Raw genomic sequence first — 16,566 nt, 5'->3', positions numbered from 1 at the left:
GAGTCAGAAGGACCTGAGATCAAATCTGGTCTCAGATACTTAATAATCACCTAGCTGTGTGGCCTTGGGCAAGCCACTTAATCCCATTTGCCTTGGAAAAACCTAAAAGAAAAATGAATTATTGGATCAGTTTAGAATCTACATTTTTTTCTCCGAATGTGGATGACATTTTCCTTAACAGGTCTCTCAAGATTGTCTGTAACCCTGAACTGCTGAGAAGAGCTGCATCAGTCATAGTTGATCATCCCACAATGCTGTAGTTAATGTGTAGAATGGTCTCTTGGTTCCACTAACTTTACACTGCATCACAGGTTTTTCTTCAGTTCAGTCATTCATGATTTCATACAGAACAATAATACTCTTATAACTTATTCAGTCAATCCACAATCGATGGGCATCCTCTCAATTTTCAATTCTTTGCCACCACAAAAAGAGTTACTGTAAATATTTTTGAACATGTGAGACTTTTCCATTTTTCATTCTATTTATGGAATTTAGAATTAGTAGTGGTATTCCTGGAACAAAGGGTATGCATTGCCCTTTGGGCATAGTCCAAAATTGCTCTCCAGAACGACTTGATCAATTTACAACTCTTCCCATAGTGTTTTAGTGTCCCATTTTTTTTTAGGTTTCTGCAAGGCAAATGGGGTTAAGTGGCTTGCCCAAGGCCACATAGCTAGGTGATTATTAAGTGTCTGAGGTCAGATTTGAACTCAGGTACTCCTGACTCCAGGGCTGGTGCTCTATCCACTGCACCACTTAGCTGCCCCATAGTGTCCCAATTTTCTCTCATCTCCAATATTAATTAATCATTTTCCTTTTATTGTCAGCTTGGCCAGTCTAAGAGATGTGAGCGAAAACAGCCTCAGAGCTGTTTTAATTTGCATTTATTTCTCTTATCAATAATCCTTTGAAGCATTTTTCATATGACTATGGATAGCTTTAATTTCATCTAAAACTGCATGTTCATATTCTTTGACCATTTGTTAATTGGAAAATGACTTGTATTCTAATGAATTTGAATCAATTCTCTATATTTTAGAAATGAATCCTTTATCTGAAATGAAAGCTGTGAAATTGCTTCCCAACTTTCTGCATTCCTTTCTAATATTTGTTGCATTGGTTTTATTTGTGCAAAATCCTTCTAATTTAACATGGTCAAAATTGTTCATTTTGCAATTTATGATGTTCTTTATCTCTTGTTTGGTCATAAACTTCTCTTCTCTCTATAGATTTGACAGGTAGTCTTTTTCTTGTACTTCTAACATGGTATCACTCTTTATGTCTTAATCCTGTACCCATTTCAATCTTATCTTGCTATGTGGGATGTGAAATGTTGGTCTATGCCTAGTTTCTGCCACATTATTTTCCAGTTTTCCCAGCAGTTTTTGTTAAATAGTGAGTCCTTCTCCCAAAATTGGGGAGTCTTTGGGCTATTAATCATTTACTAATTTTTTTATATACTTAATCTATTACAATGATCCAACACTCTATTCCTTAGCTAGTACCTGCCAGTTTTGTAATATAATTTTATTTTTTGAAAGATTTTATTTATTTTGTTTAAAAATTTTCCCCATTCTTGCTTCCCTCCCCCACCCCCCACAGAAGGCATTCTGTTAGTTTTTACATTGGTTCCATGTTATACATTGATCTCAGTTGGATGTGATGAGAGAGAAATCATATCCTTAAGGAAGAAAAATTAAGTATGAGATAGTAAAATTACATAATGAGATAACAGTTTTTTTCTAATTTAAAGGTAATAGTCTTTGGTCTTTGTTCAAAGTCCATAATTCTTTTTCTGAATACAGATGGTATTCTCCATTGCAGACAGTCCAAAATTGTCCCTGGTTGTTGCACTGATGGAATGAGCAAGTCCATCAAGATTGAACATCATCCCCATATTGCTGTTAGGGTGTACAGTGTTTTTCTGGTTCTGCTCATCTTGCTCAGCATCAGTTTGTGCAAATCCTTCCTGGCTTCTCTGAATTCCCATCCCTCTTGGTTTCTAATAGAACAATAGTTTTCCATGACATACATAGACCAGAGTTTGTTAAGCCATTCCCCAATTGAAGGACATTCACTTAATTTCCAATTTTTGCCACCACAATCAGGGCTGCTATAAATATTTTTGTACAAGTGATGTTTTTACCCTTTTTCATCATCTCTTCAGGGTATAGACCCAGTAGTGGTATTACCGGATAAAAGTGTATGTACATTTTTGTTGTCCTTGGGCATATTTCCAAATTGCTCTCCAGAAAGAGTTCATAGCTCCACCAACCATGTATTAGTGTCCCAGATTTCCTGCATCCCTTCCAACATTGATCATTGTCCTTTCCGGTCATATTGACCAGTCTGAGAGGTATGAGGTGGTACCTCAGAGATGCTTTAATTTGCATTTCTCTAATAAGTAATGATTTGGAGCATATAATTTTATTTTTTGCATTTTTGTAAGGCAATGGGTTTAAAGTAACTTGCCAAGGTCATACAGCTAAGTATTTGAATTTGAACTGAATTTGAACTCAGGTTCTCCTGACTCCAGGGTTGGTGCTCTATCCACAGCACCACCTAGCTGCCCCATAATATAATCTTAGATCTTGTATGGCTAGGCCTTCTTCCTTTGCATCTTTCCTTTGCATTTTGTTCCTTTGCATTTTGTTTCTCTAGATGAGTTTTGTTACTATTTTTTTCTAACTCAATAAAATAGTTTTATGGGTAATTTAATTGGTTTGGCACTAAGTATTTTAATTTAGATAGAATTGTCATTTTTATTATATTAGCACCTTGGCACTGAGTAATTTAATTTAGATAGAATTGTCATTTTTATTATATTAGTGCAGCCTAGCTATGAACAATTGAAATTTTCCCAGTTGTTTAGATATGATTTTATTTGTGCAAAAAATATTTGGTAATTGTGATCATATTGTTTCTGAGATTTGTCTTGGAAGGTAGATTCTCAGGTGTTTTATATTACTTATAGTGATTTTAAATGGAAATTTTCTTTCTATCTTTGGCTGTGGGGCTTTGTTGGAAATATATAGAAATGTTGATGATTTATGTGGTTTTATTTTAGATCCTATTTTTCAAAAGTTAATTATTTCAAATAGTTTTTTAGATGATTTTCTAGGATTCTCTAAGTAAACCATCATATCATCTACAGAGTGAATCCTTCAATTTCTTTTTCTTCTGTTGCTAAAACTAGCATTTTTAATATAATATTGAATCATAGTGAATCATATATATGTATATATTATATAGCCTGCTGATGGTTTTTTGATAGATGTTCCTTATCATTTTAAGGAAAACTATTTCTTCCTATGCTTCCTAGAGTTTTTAATAGGAACAGGTGCTGATTTCAGGTACCTTTTTTACCTGCCTGGACCATCATCCCACCTTAGGTAAAAGAGGGTCAGAGACAGGAGGATCAGGTTATGACTTTATTACCTGCAAAGGGTCAGAGAAACCACCAGTAATAGTCACTGAAATCTATAATAGAGTTCATATACAGCTAATCCTAAGGAAGCTCTAACCTTGGAATGTGGCCTTCTTAACTCAATCCATTTATGAATCTAATCTAGCAGCTGGGCCACATTGTATACATTCATATAAGGGGAAAATTCATCAGTCATTATCACCCTCAGAAGTGAACTTTGGGGGTGGAATGTTTAGTAATGTTCAATTTAAGATTTTTGCTATTCTCCTCAGGGACTAAAATGTAGAGAATTCTTGATTTTGGGACTTCTTACCATATTTTCTCTGTAAATATTCCTTTGTAAAAGTTAATTGATGTTATTTGGTTAACTGATACTAAAGGAATCATCACTAGTTATATGATATTGAGTAGATATCACCTGCTAAGATTTGCATTGTGAAGTTATTGAAAGGTAAATGATTTTTGAGGAGATACGAACAGATGGCTGATCCTGGGAAGAAAAGAACTTGTTGATTCATCCAGGGAGGAAGACATCATATGAAAACTCATGAAAAATAGTATTAGAGAAAAATTCCATAAGCCCTGAGGGTTAGAGTGTTGAGGAAGAGGTGGCATAACCTTGTTCTGGGACCCAACCTGCAAATATAAATGAACCTGGGGAGATTAAATCCAGTGAGTCAATCAACACACTTTGACTGACTTACTTTATGGTTGGTGGGCCTCTATGCTGAATGTTGGGATTAGCAATGCAGGTCAAAAGAGAGTGCCCACCCTCAAAGAACTCAGCCTCTAGCGAGTGAAACAACAAACAACTTTGTACAGACAAGTTACAGACAGAATAAAGTGAAGATAATCTTGAGAAAGAAGACACTTAAAAAAGGGGATAGGCAAAGTCTCCATGAAGCAATTGGGACTTCAGCTGCGACTTGAAGAATTCACGGCCCATGAGGCAGAAATAAGGGAGAGATTTGCAACCATGGAATGAAAGTGTTAAATGTGAAGTAAGGAAGTTCTGCAGCAAAAGGGTCTCAATCTCAAAAGAGAGAAGGTGCCCAAAGTCTACTATTAATGTACATTTTAAATAGAAGGATTTAACTTTCATAAGTTGAAAATTGTTAGTCAAAAAGAAAAAGAAAAGAAAATGACTTGCTTTTGCCTTGAGAAAATGTTTGGATTACAATATTCTGCTGCCAGTTTGTGTTTGCCAGAGTGATTGTCCAAATACCACAAGTTCATACTAATTGCATTCCAAGAAAAGAGAAAGAAAAGGAATTGCAGAAAATGAGGTCCCACAGTATAGCATGGCACTACCACGCTACCAAAAGACCAACTGCCAATTGGCTGCCCAAGGCATTCAGAGTTCAAGGCAGTTCAGATTCTACTCCAGGGAGTGGTACCCAATCTGAGGGTTACAGACCTCTGGGAAGTTTTTACAAAGGCTCCTCAAATTCATCTTTAGCCTGATTTAGAAAACAAAATCTGATTTGTAATATGACCCACCAGTTTGCAAATGTATACAGTCTGTGTTGATTAATAAAACACAAATTCAATCACAAAGTGTTGCTTTACAGAAGTCACTGGGACTATGTAATTTCTTACCTGATAGATACTAATAGTGTAATTACTCTCATAAGAAAGTTCATGATTATTTTAATGTTAAAAGTGAGTCTGATACTTAGGAAAAAACTGGAAATTACTTCTCTAGTTCTTTTGACTTTTTGAAGGATAAACCAATTGCAAAATAAATTTGATAAAATTGATTTTTATTCTTCAATTAAAGGAAATTCTCTGAATTTCTGTTTCAAAATTGATGAAATGATTTTCACTGATGATTTTTCCCTTTAAAAACAAAGGTAAGAATCTTTTGTTTCATGGGCTACCAATGCTTCAATAGCTATGATTTTCATCAATGGATGCTCAAGTCAATTGACTAAAATGTAGGTCAAACATCTGCTATATATTAGGTGTTGGACTGAGAATCAAGATATTGGTTCTGCTAGTTAATAATAATAATTGAACATTTATGTAGCTTTTTAAAATTTGCGAAGCCAATTATTCTCTAATGTGATCATCCCCACTCTGTGCAGTAGGTGAAACAAGTGTTATCCCCATTTTGGTGACGTGGAAGTTGAGGCTCAGTGGCTTGCCTATGCACACAGCTAAGGAGTCAGAGTTGGAACCTGACTCATTCCAAATCTAGTATTAAACTGCTTTGTCACACTGTTTCAATTATGATCCTGACTAAAATATAAAACCTCTCTATATCTCAGTTTCCTCATCTGCAAAATGGTGTAACTGTTCACAAGCTCCCTAAGAGTCCTCCCTCTCTAATAATCTCTGTAGGATTCTACAGGAAAAATTGCCTTCACTTCCAATGGCCAAGATGCATATTGATTATCTAGTTGGTGACTCATCTTGTGCCTTAGCCTCATCTTTTCTTGCATTTCCTATTTTGGCCCTTTAAGGCATTTATTAGTTTTTCTACCTACTTCAGGCTAATTCTATCTTTTTCAAAAGCGAAATGTACAAGCATTTGTTCTTAATTTGGGCAATTATTCTTAAAAATATTTGTGCTTTTAAAACCACTACTTTTCAGCCTTCAGCACTGAAATGTGAATAATGTACGTTTTCAAGATGATGACTATTATTTTCTCAGGTAAACAATTAGAGAGAGAGTATAAACAATCCTGGCAGGAATACATTTTACATTTAAGGAAAATGAGGTAGGGATAGAGGATAAATGACTTATTCAGGATCACACAAAGTAAATGTGAGGCTAGATTTGAACTTGGGTCTTCCTGACTCCTGGTCCAGTGCATTATGTAATGTGGCCTTGGTTAGGAGGTGCTATGGGTCTTGGATATTTGACATTACCCTCTAGGCCTCAGTTTTCTCACCAGTAAAATTAGCTGGGAGGGGTACTATGGGATACTGGATGGAGAGCTGGCCTCACCAACTGAGTCCAGATTCCATTTCTGAGATACATTAGCTTTATATAGCCTTGGGTAAGACCTAAGAAGGCACAGAAGACGAAGGGACTGTGGGTAAGAACAGCAGTTATTCCTGAGTACAAATGGATGATTGATGCTCCTTTTGCCCCTTTTCTTTACTCTGTGGAAAATGTAGTTAGATGATTGGGAGGCCAGACTTGAGAAGCTGTTGAAGGGGGCAGCTCCAATGTGGGGTGATTGAAATTGTCCCTGATAGAACTGGTGAGGAGGGGGAAGCAAACTACCTGAGCAGAGTACTATGGATTGTGAATGACTCCCAGTATTGCTTCTATAGACATTGTCAGTCCCTTTTTAAAGGTTTTATTTTGTTTATTCCTTTATTTTAATAAAATTTCTTCCATAAGATGAAACAAATGACTTTTGCAATTACCTTTTTCACTCCTATTTCACATAAAAGCAAAGCCCTCTGCCTCCACAAATGATCCCATTCCATTCCATCTTCTCTGTAGATTTCTCCCCTGTAGTCCCCACTCTCCCATTTACCTTTGATTTCTCTGTCTACTGTCTACTTTCCTACTTCATATAAACTTGCCCATGCCTCCCCATTCTCAAAAAAATCAGCACTTCATCCATCCATTCCTGCAAACTATTGTCCCATATCTCTTCTTCCTTTTTTTGTCTAAAATTCACCTTCACCATCCCTAATCCTCTCCTTGAACAAAAAAAAAACAGTTAGGAAATCATTGCAATAATAATCACTGACAGGATGTATAACTACCTACCAAATTTCAATGGAAATAATAAAAATATGTTTTATCTTTAGTTATAAAATAATTGTTATTTTATGTTTATCATGGAGAGGCTTTTGAATCATAGCATCTTAAGTGATAGGAGCTACGATGACCAGTAGATGATTCATTAGCAGTCTTGTGTATCACCTGAACTCATTTGTCTTTCTATACTTATTTCTGTCATTTTAGCCATTGTATATTACTTAGTCCTGCTTTCTTCACTCATCTAATTCTCACTTTTTTGAATTCCTCCTATTTTTTGCTTCTTAAGGCAAAAACTATATATCAAATTTGTTTAACATTCCCTAATTAATGAACATTCACTTGTTATGAAGTTTTTAGAACTATTTTAAAACATTTTGAATCCATTCAATTAAATTCAATATTCCTATGACAACCACAGCTTTTCCAGAACCCCAGATAGATCATGAATGAGGCACTGCTTTTACAGCATCAATGAATAACTCATGACTCCCACCTCCCCACAAAGGCCCATATGGGCATCAGGAAGGCCAGTAAGCCATCAGCTGGATCCCACTCTCCTGTGCTTGAGAGACCCTTCCACCACTGCGCATGAATGGATGAAAATGATCCAGTGAACTCAGGGAGGAGACTGATCCCAAAATGGGTAATTGGAAGATTCCTCCCTCTTCCTTCCTTCCTTCCTTCCTTCCTTCCTCCCTCCCTCCCTCCCTCCCTCCCTCCCTCCCTCCCTCCTTCCTTCCTTCCTTCCTTCCTTCCTTCCTTCCTTCCTTCCTTCCTTCCTTCCTTCCTCCTCCTTCCTTCCTCCCTCCTTCCTCCCTCCCCCCTTCCATCCTCCTCCCTTCCCTCCCTCCCTCCCCTTCCTTCCTCCCTCCCTCTCTCCCTCCCTCCTCCCCCCCCCCCCCCCCCCCCCTTCTCTGACTGCCATCCCTACCCTCACTATTGCCCTGCTCCCGTTTCGGCCCAGAGCTTCTGCCTATGGCTCTGGGTCCCAGGGGCCAAGGGAGCGCCGGGCCCGATCCGGCCCCTGGAGTCCGGCCCCTGGAGTCCGGCCCCTGGAGTCCGGCCCCGCCGGCGCGCTCAGCCGGAGCTGTCCCCTGGGAGAACAGGCGCGGGGGCGCCACGTGGGGTCTGGAGCCGCCGGCTGCCCCGCCCCTCTGCCCCCCGCCCCCCTCTATCCCCTCCCCTCGCCCCCCGCCCCCCGCCCCGTCCCTCCCTCCCTGGGTCCCTCCTCTCCGGAGCCTCCCGCCGCACCTTGCCAGGGAGTTTGGCCGGAGCCGGATCACTGAGGCAGGGATGCTGCGAGGCTGAGCCGGCGCCAGGTCCGGGCTGCGGCCGCTCCCCCGGGGCTCTGCTGCCGCTGCCCTGCCCTGCCCGGCCCTTGGCTGGAGCCCTGGGTCCCAGGTAAGAGGTGACCCCCCTCCTCTATTGGGCAACTCCCGAGTTCTGGGGAGACAGGGCTGGGGTCGTGGGGGAGAGCCGACTGAGGAGGGTAGGTGGGACCCAGCGGAGGAGATTGTGTGTGTGTGTGTGTGTTTGTGTGTGTCTGTATGTGTGTCTGTGTGTGTCTGTGTGTGTCTGTGTGTCTGTGTGTCTGTGTATATGTGTGTGTGTGTGTGTGTGTGTGTTTGTGTGTGTCTGTATGTGTGTCTGTGTGTGTGTGTATGTGTGTGTGTGTGTGTGTGTGTGCGCGCGTGTGCGTGCTCGCTCCCCGGCAGCTCCTTTGTGTTGTGTTTCTTCTTGATGGAGATGTTTATGTTTGTTTCCACCACGTGGGTTGTCTGAATGGGTAAAGTTTGTGCCTTCCAAGTGTGTGGATGCCCATTGTGTGTATCTCTGTCTACGTGTGTATGTGTGTGTGTGTGTGTTCCTGAGCCTGGTCCTGGCCGGCCACCTGAGTTCTCAGATTTCCTCCCTTAGAAGACCTTCATTTGGAGTCTCCGGTTTGGAGAGGGTTCTGTGTTAGGGCAAAAGCTGGAAGCCTCGCCCTTGACCTGGCCTCCGTGTGCGGTGGCTGAAGTCCTTGGAGTCCCCAAACCTCCTGCCCTCAGAGTAGTGTGGGACCCGCCGAACTCTTCAGCTTAAAATCATGGGTCAGAACAACTTGGTCTTGTTGGGGAAGGACCCAAGCCAGAAAGCCCCAGAAAGCCCCGGGAAAAGTGGGTTACATTATAGGGAAGGGCTTCCCTTAGCCCCAAGGCTGTTCCCACAATGGGGGAATATTCACTATTCTCTCTCTCTCTCTCTCTCTCTCTCTCTCTCTCTCTCTCTCTCATCTAATCTATCTGTCTGTCTGTCTGTCTGTCTCTCTATCCATCTATCCATCTAGCCGTGGAGACAGATAGTATCTATAGCAGGTGTGTATCTCTAAAGAGATAGATCCACGAATAGATAGGTAGCTGTGTGTGTGTGTGCATATTCCCAAGGAGCACCTTGGCCTTGAGAATTCACCACTTTTGAGAGCACCTGTGTTCAAGGCAGTAGGGATAAATCCAAAGGGATGCAAAGCAAAACTGGGGGGACCCTCATATTTACTTGTCTAAGATTATGAGGGGAAACACTGACTTGCTAAGAGCTTCACTAATTCTGAAAGCAGAGCAAAACTCAAACTGCTTCCCCTCCTCTCCCTTTTCTCTCTCCATTCCCTCCTGCCTCTCCTAACAAAAATCAAAGCAAGCTGCATTTCTTGAGAAAAAACCTGGAAAGCTAGAAAATCATTTTTTTTACCCAAAGATGATGATATAATTTTTCAGTTGCTGTTTGCTTCCTTTGTGCCTGCTCTCTGGCTTCTTTTTTTTCCTTTAGAAATGTTGGGGAAAGTGTGGCTATTGAAAGCTTGCAGGGAATGCTGCTTGAGTGGTTGTAAAAGCCTGGCTGGGACCTTTCTAACTTCCCTCTTGCTACTAATTTCACACAGGATCAGATGATCTCCAAACTCTCTTTCAGCTCTGAAACTTGGATAGTTTGTACATTTTTTGAAAACCTAGGGTTGTGTTCCCTGAAACCCTCTAAAAAGCCCATCAAGTAGCTTTAGTAGCTGCCCATGTGATCATCACTGATGAGTTGGAAGAGATCATCGAGGCCAACTCCCTCATTGTAGAGATGAGAACACTTAAGTACAACGAGTTAGTGACATGGCTAGGGCCACTCAGCTAATAAGTGTCTGAGGTACAATTTGAACCTAGATCTTCCAGATCTAATTTCAATATTCTGGTATACCATGTTGTCTCAGGATTTTCCAAGTAATCATTGGAAAGACAATTTTTGCAAACTGATGTGAAAGAACATGAGGAAATTGAAATTCAGAGAGGAGAAATGGAAGGAATTAAGTATGTTTAATATGGAAAAGAAATTTGGAGGGGGGGGCATGATGGTTCTGTTCTTATTGCTCAATCAGTTTCCAATTACTTTCAACTCGCCCAACCCCATTTGGGTTTTTCTTGGCATAGATACTGGAGTGGTTTGCTGTTTTCTATCCAGTTTATTTTACAGGTGAAGAAGCTGAGGCAAGTACTGCTAAGTGACTTGCTTAGGCTTACAGTACTAGTAACAATCTGATGCTGGGTTTGAACTCAGGTCTTCCTAACTCACATAGAAAAGGGATTAATGGATTCTACTTGGTCCAGAGGTTAGATCTCTGAAGGGTGAGTGGAAGTTACAAAAAGTCAGACAACTTTACATTAATACTTTCTAGCACTAAGGTCTGTCTGAAAGGAAAATATAAATGGAGGGCTTTTGTCAAAGGCTGGATGAACATATGTTGCTTGGTTCTTGATCAGGTTTACACTGGGCTATGTGGATCACTGATTTCACTGTGTGGATCACTGGGTTCACACACACATACTACACACACACAACACACATACACACACACACCACACACACACACACACACACACACACACACACACATCACACTGTGATTCTCTATAGACGTTTCCATAAGACAACAAGGTAAGAAATAAGAATTGGGCTGATTAAGTCCTTTCCTTCCACATCCAAGGACCTTTCCAATATACCCTGCTCCCTCTGAGTATTCTGTTCAGTGTCCAAGCTCTCTTTCCAGAATTGCCTTAGTCTTTTCTTTGGGAATGGTATAAAAATGGGGGTAGGTGGGAGGAAATACTTTGGGTTGTGAGTTTTTTTTTCTTTTGACTGAGCAATTCAAACACACCACATTATTGTTATTCTTGCCAATTAAATATTTTTCAAAGCCAAAGTCTTCCTGGTTTAAAATTTGGTCTACCCCGTTGGCAGGTGAGCAAGGGAACAAGGGAAGCTTACCTTACAATCAAAATTTAGCATGTCTAATCGATCTGTTAGAGTCCCTGGACCATAGTCCAGGGGATGTACAATTGGATTTTAATGTTGCATTTCCCTCTAAACTTTAAGGACCAATAACTCTCAGTTCCTGAGGTCATAAAATGTTCCCATGTGAGCAGATATATTGTGGTTTTGCAGCTGGAATGACGGAGCTGAAACACATTACCTTTTCTCATTTACTATAGTAAAAGAGCTTGTTTTAGAGGAAAAGAAAGTAAACATTTCCAAGTCACTGTTGTACTTGAATAGTCTTTGTTACTTTTTAATATAAAGTTGTGTGTCGAATACTAAGAAAGCAGTTTCAGACCACGCCAGAGCAGCCTGAAATTAAGTCCACTGGCAGACAGCTGCATATTTAGTTCTCCTGGAAATAATCCCAGAAAACAACAGAGGTTAACCAAATAGATAAACCAGAAATTGGAAGTTGGCCAGTTTCTCCCTCCTTCCCCAAATATAACATGTTCAACCCACCAGAAATTGGAAGTTGACCAGATTCTCCCTCCTTCCTTACATATATATATATATATATATATATATATATATATATATATATATATATATATGTATGTATATGTATATAACATGTCCATCCACAAACTGCTTCTCTCTCCCCCTCCCCCAAAACCCAAATAATTAACCAACTAGGCAGTTGTACAAAGGAGGCAACTTGGTTAATTAATTCTTGTTTTTATGTGTATTTGAATTTAAAAATCATCATGATTGTCTATAAAATGAATGTAAGAATTTGATTAACTTTCTTTTGAGGCTACTAGTAAGTTTTGTTAACCTCAAATATTAGTTTCAAAGTTATTTAAAATGAAGTCTTCATCTATGCCAATGGGTTTGGAATCAAGAGGGTCATTTGATAGCCAGCTTAGGACTCTGCAGAACAAATGCCAGTTTTTTGCTCAGTCCCCTATTCCATGCATTGCACCTCATCTTGTGGACTTGCTGAAGAGTGAGAGCTCAGAAGGGCAGTTTCCTTAAAACATTCTTTGCCTATGTATAGGTTTTGGGGCTAGCTTTCAGAGAATGGGATTGAAGAGAGAGCAGAAATCATCTTTTTATATCTTTCACTTAAATTTTAAAAAAGTAAGCATTTATTATTATCTTTTATGCTAGATTATAAACTCTTTTTTGAGTCTCCAAAATTTAGCATAGTGCCTATCACATAGTGTCATTAACAAATGTTTATTTATTGATTGATTGATTGCAAGGAGTTGGTCATACAAAGAGAAGAAAAAAGACTTTCTTGCTTTCAGGATGTTTATATTCCTCTGGAGAAGCTTAATTCTTTCTTAATCTAATTTTTCTCATATTTTGATTTTGTATTATGATTTCAAATTCAGTTATTAGATAGTTGTAATAGAAAATATTTTCTTTTACCATTCCTATATATATATATATATATATATATATATTATATTACAGCTATTCATATAATTGTAGACCTAAGGGATCTTAGAGGTCACTTACTTAATTTACTCCCTTTGTTTTAGAAAAGAAGAAACAAAGACTCAAAAGTGACTCGTCCAAGAAATTAAAATAAGGTTTAAGAACAGGTTCTTTGACTTCTGAACCAGTATTCCTTCTCCTAACTGCCCTAGGGTGACATTTCTAGTAAGTGTAAGAGCCAGGACTTGAAAAAGGCAGAGCTAAAAATGGCTCTTAAACTAGTTTGCTGTTGAGTACACCCTACTTTCAATAGTTCTGGCTATTCATTAGCTGAAGATATTGATTCCACAATGTTATGGTTTAAATGCTTGTTCCCCATGTCTAGAAGTCTTTCTCTCCCCCAGCTTCTATGGCTTTCTGCAAGTCTCTTAAAATTTCATCTTCTGAAAAATGCCTTTCCCAGTCTCCCTTAAAAGTCACAAATCTCCATTTAATAATTACTAGCTGTGTGACCCTGGGCAAGTCATTTAACCCCATTGCCTTGCAAAAATAAAAAGAAAGTGCCATAAATCTTAGAGGACTTTATAAATGACAGCAATTATTGTTGCCTTCCCTCTGAGACTACCCCACATTTCTCCCTATTCATAACTTGTTTGTACGTGGCTGCTTGCCGGTTTTCTCCCCCATTAGATATGAAGTCCTTGAGGGGTTCTACACTTTGATGTGCCATCACAGCAGAACTTCAGCTCCATTTTTTTAAAAAATAAATGGAAGTTGTCTTGTGGTAAACAGTTGAAACACCAGAACTTGTAGAGGTTCTTTGAGAAGAACAATTCTTGCCCTTTTCAAGGATTATCAGGAAAAGAGATTTTTTTAGTTTTTTTTTTTTTTTAATTCTGAATTCTGAAAATCTATCTTTTAAAACTGATGGCATAACGTAGCTTGGCAAGATAGGTATAAATCAATTCCCTTTTACTTTTCATAGTTTTGTCTTCCTGTCTCTTTCATTTGTTGTATTAGAAGGCTAATCTTGCTCAATTCAAATTAGAGAGGAAAGAAGGAAGTAATTGATATACAGATTCATCAAACAAAATAAATATAATATAGGAAATCAAATCTGTATAGAATGAAAAGTATATTTATCAGTTTAAATACCAGAAGAAGAGAGGGTTAATAGTTTTGAACATCTTATTTTATCAGTGTTCCACTGAGAAGACAAAGTTAAAACTTTCATAGATGAAGCCCATGAAGGACAATCATAAAAAAGTACCCTATTCAAGGGAAGGAGTTGGGAGGAAAAATAATTAAAGAGATATGTCTTGGAACAGGGTGCCACCAGAGATTATTCATACAAGGAGTGTATAAGTGAGGAAAAATAAGAGGATTATGAACAACGATTATATTTGGAGTAGACAAAGGAAGAGACTAGACTCTCTGAGATGTTTTATCTTGTCTGACAGTCCTTAAGGCAATATTGATGCACACTAGCTGAATTAGTCTAGCTCAGGGAACAATTCATAGATCTAGAAGGGACCCAGAAGTTACTTCGTCCAACTCTTCATCCTATATTTTCTCACAAGGCAATTCAGTTATTGGATAATTTTAATAGAAAATATTTTCTTTTATCATTCCTACGCATGCTACAGCAATTCATATAATTGTAAACCTAAGGGATTTTAGAGGTCATTTAATTTACTCCCTTCATGTTTAGAAAAGAAGAAACTGAGACTCAGAAGTGACTCGTCCAAGAAGAGGTCTTTAAATAAATTGTTTGAGAATAGTCTTAGAAGCTTTCTCTGGATAGCTAGCTAGTGTTTACATAGCATTTTGAGATGACCACATTCTTTACATATGTCTGTAATTCTCATTTATGTGATCCTTCAGAGTTTACAAAGTACTATCCTCACCCTTTAACATTGGTAGCATAAATATCAATATTCTCAATTTGCAAATGAGGAGACTGACTGTTGGAGAGGTCAGGTGACTTGCCGAAGGTTATACAATCAGCAAGTGTATGGATGTAAGAAGATGACATTTTGGGAGGATAACTGGGTAAGGACTTCCTCTTGTGTTCAGAACAAGGCAGTTTCACAAGTATAAGATGAGGGAGACATGGTTTCAGAGTACCTGGGCTCCAAGAGAGCTGAGAGTTTTAGAAAGTTGCAATTCAGCTTAGTTGAGTTATAGGAACCAGAAAAGTTCATGTGATCCTGGACTGAGTTAAGAGAGACAGAGCAGCCCACAATTAGGACAGATGGATCCTCCTTCTGCGATTTGCCAGGTCCGACTACATTTAGGGTGTTGAATTCAATTTTTAGTGCCACAGTTTGATTAAGACATGGATAAGCTAGTGATCAAAGGTCACCCAAAGGAAATGTGTTGTGGTTAACTAGGAATATTTAGTAAGCATAAAAGAAGACTCAGAGAGGAGCCAAGAGCTGTTTATATATTTGATTGGTTTTCACTTGGAAGAAACATTAGACCTGTTCAGTTTGGAGGCAAAGGATTAGGAAAAGCTTGATATAACTACCAGACGTTTTCCAGAATAAAATGAGTTACCTAGAAAGATGGTGAGATCTGTCCTCAGAGGTCTACTGGGGAGGCCAGATGTGACTTGTAGGTTGGCTCTTTTTCAGGTCAATGTTAAACTCTGCCACTGAGAAATCTTCCAGAGTTGAGATTCGAATTCCCTGAGTCCAAGGTCTTGGCTTTCCAATTCCCCCACGTTCTTCTTATTCCATAGAGTTTTCTCATGTTGAATTCCATCCTTTCCTTTAGGTTTAGACTTAGAGAAGTCCCAAGTAACCAGTGAAAGATAACTTCTGAATTTGTCTTGTTCCTGTATTTATTGTCGCATTAATGTTATTATAATATGCTTTTAAAATGTGAACTCATGTTTAGGAACAGCTGTTACCAAATATCTTTTTTATCTTGTGGAGGCAGGATGGCAATAGTTGTTCCCAGAATTAAATCCTCATTTCATATCAGCTAACAGCTGTTATTTGGGTGACTAAGCCTAAGGAAACCAAAAATCTTTGAAATGTACTAATTGAGCAATTAGATTTCCATGAGCAATAGGAAGAATTTCTGGACTGTATTGGCCAGGTTTTAGCAAATGAAATGGACAATAAAAGAAGGAATCATCTCCCTTCAGATGTTAGCATGCTAACAGAATTAGTCTAGCCAGGAAACAGTTCAAAGACATAGGTCTGAAAGGGATCACAGAAGACATCCAAACCTTTATTTTATAGATCGGAGATGTTAGATCTAAGGAGGTCAGAGGTCCAGGGCCACAAAGATAGAAAGCTTCAGGGAAGATTTGAACTCATGATTTCTGAGGCAGGACTCTTTGCACTCTACTATGCAATTCTGTTCCATTTTGTTCCCTACAGGAGCTCTCTAATCAAATTATTCTTGAACCCATTTTACAGATTAGGAGACTGAATTTGAGAGAACTGAAGTCACTTGCTCAAGATCACACAGAAAGTAAGTATAAAAGGGGATTCAACCCAGGTTTAACTCTTTTCAGATCCTCTTTCATATAAAATTATCCAAGTACTGAAATGGGCATCTTGAACCTGAAGATTCAGGATAATTTTGAGGATCAACAGAGATATAGTTGTAAAATGCTTGGTCCAGTGTCTAATATACAGGAGGTGCTTAATAAGTGCATTTCTCTAATTAGAAAGAATTT

At 38.9% G+C, this 16,566-nt stretch overlaps 1 protein-coding gene across 1 annotated transcript in view; it reads left to right on the top strand.

Annotated features, from left to right (window-relative positions):
• LEPR (leptin receptor) overlaps positions 1 to 16,566 on the top strand; it is a 136,263-nt gene that overhangs the window by 39,479 nt on the left and 80,218 nt on the right. Inside the window, exon 2 of the mRNA XM_074221246.1 lies at positions 16,304 to 16,358. The gene's annotated coding sequence lies outside the window, so the exon portion shown is untranslated. The remainder of the gene's footprint in view (positions 1 to 16,303; positions 16,359 to 16,566) is intronic.

This window comes from Macrotis lagotis, chromosome 2 (assembly GCF_037893015.1).
Source record: "Macrotis lagotis isolate mMagLag1 chromosome 2, bilby.v1.9.chrom.fasta, whole genome shotgun sequence".
Classification (NCBI taxonomy): Eukaryota; Metazoa; Chordata; class Mammalia; order Peramelemorphia; family Peramelidae; genus Macrotis; species Macrotis lagotis.
Note: the sequence above shows the minus strand (reverse complement) of the source record. Positions and strands in the feature narration are given on the sequence as shown.